This window comes from Rutidosis leptorrhynchoides, chromosome 8, assembly GCF_046630445.1.
Source record: "Rutidosis leptorrhynchoides isolate AG116_Rl617_1_P2 chromosome 8, CSIRO_AGI_Rlap_v1, whole genome shotgun sequence".
Lineage (NCBI taxonomy): Eukaryota > Viridiplantae > Streptophyta > Magnoliopsida > Asterales > Asteraceae > Rutidosis > Rutidosis leptorrhynchoides.
Window position 1 is genome coordinate 249,023,244 of NC_092340.1, and position 1,805 is coordinate 249,025,048.

Below are 1,805 nucleotides of genomic sequence, written 5' to 3' on the forward strand. Positions count from 1 at the left end.
GAAAATTTATTTTAAATAGTTAAATTAATAGACATCAAAATTTTCTGGTTCGTAGTAATAGTTGGATTTGTACGTGGACCGGGTTATTGGAGCCAAACAGTCCTCAATTATTTTGAGACCAAACGAATCCTGCCCCTCTGCTGCATCTTTTGGCTATTCGAAACGTGGGCAAAATCAGAAAAGTCTATTGATTGGATAACTTATATAATTTTTCTTTCCTTTTTAAAAACTAATAGGATATTCAGTGAATGCACCGAGCAAGACGTTCACCACCTTTTGTACGTTCACCACCTGTAACTAGATCAAGACATTTAGCAAATATTACCGCCGTTGATTTTTCTTTAGAATCGTCATCCAGTCAACCAAGTACTCCAATTCAAATTTCCGATAATCCATTTTTTGAACCCGACCTCACAATTGAGAATCCGGAGAATATTCAGGGACGATTCATAGATCCTGAACCACTAAACTTTCCTCCAGAACCACCAATCATTCAAACAGAGATTGTTGAGGAACGAACCATTAAATCAGAATCCTCTAGTGATTCGGATTCAACAAATTCAATTATGGAGAATCTGGAACCTCTAAGTATGGAAGACCGAATGAGAGCTAAACGCACTGGCCAAGGTCACGCAATTACTCATCCAGACATTAATGCGCCAGATTATGAAATCAAAGGACAAATTCTACACATGGTGACTAATCAATGCCAATTTAGTGGTGCGCCGAAGGAAGATCCAAATGAACATCTTCGTACCTTTAATAGGATCTGCACACTATTTAAAATCCGAGAAGTGGAGGATGAACAGATATATCTCATGTTATTTCCCTGGACTTTAAAGGGAGAAGCCAAAGATTGGTTGGAATCGTTACCTGAAGGGGCGATTGATACATGGGATGTTTTAGTTGAAAATTTTCTTAAACAATTCTTTCCGGCATCTAAAGCCGTAAGACTCAAAGCATAAATTGTTATGTTTACACAGAAACCGAATGAAACTCTATATGAGGCGTGGACAAGATTTGGAAAGTTATTGAAAGGATGTCCGCAACATGGTTTAGACACCTGTCAAATAGTACAAATATTCTACCAAGGATGCGACATCACCACAAGGAAAGACATAGATATAGCAGCTGGTGGTTCTATTATGAAGAAAACCGAAACTGATGCTTACAAAATTATTGATAACACTGCTTCCCACTCACATGAGTGGCACCAAGAAAAAGATATCGTTAGATCATCTAAAGCAGCTAGAGCCGATTCTAGCCATGACTTAGATTCCATTTCCGCAAAGATAGATGCTGTCGAGAGACGAATGGAAAAGATGACTAAGGATATTCACTAAATACGAATTAGTTGTGAGCAGTGTGGAGGACCACATTTGACAAAAGATTGTCTCAGTATTGAATTAACAATGGAACAAAGAGAGAATATTTCATACATAAACCAAAGGCCTGGAAATAATTATCAGAATAATTATCAACCGCCAAGACCGATTTACAATCAAAACCAGAACTATAACCGAAATATTCCATACAACAACCAACAAGGTCCTAGCAATCAACAAGTATCTAACAATACTTACAACCAGCAAAGACCTAATTTTCAAAACAAACCACCACAACAAACCGATGATAAAAAGCCGAATTTAGAAGATATGATGACGAAGCTAGTTGAAACTCAAACGCAGTTTTTCACATCTCAAAAACAAACCAATGAACAAAATGCTCAAGCATTTAGAAATCAACAAGCTTCTATTCAAAATCTGGAACAAGAAGTAAGTAACCTAGCAAGGTTAATAGGTGAA

The 1,805-nt window shown here is 37.1% G+C and overlaps 1 non-coding gene across 1 annotated transcript; it reads right to left on the bottom strand.

Annotated features, from left to right (window-relative positions):
• Window positions 1-950: 950 nt before the first annotated feature.
• On the bottom strand, window positions 951-1,057 carry LOC139865271 (small nucleolar RNA R71). The gene has a single exon (XR_011764795.1). It is a non-coding gene; the product is annotated as a small nucleolar RNA R71 (small nucleolar RNA).
• Window positions 1,058-1,805: the final 748 nt, after the last annotated feature.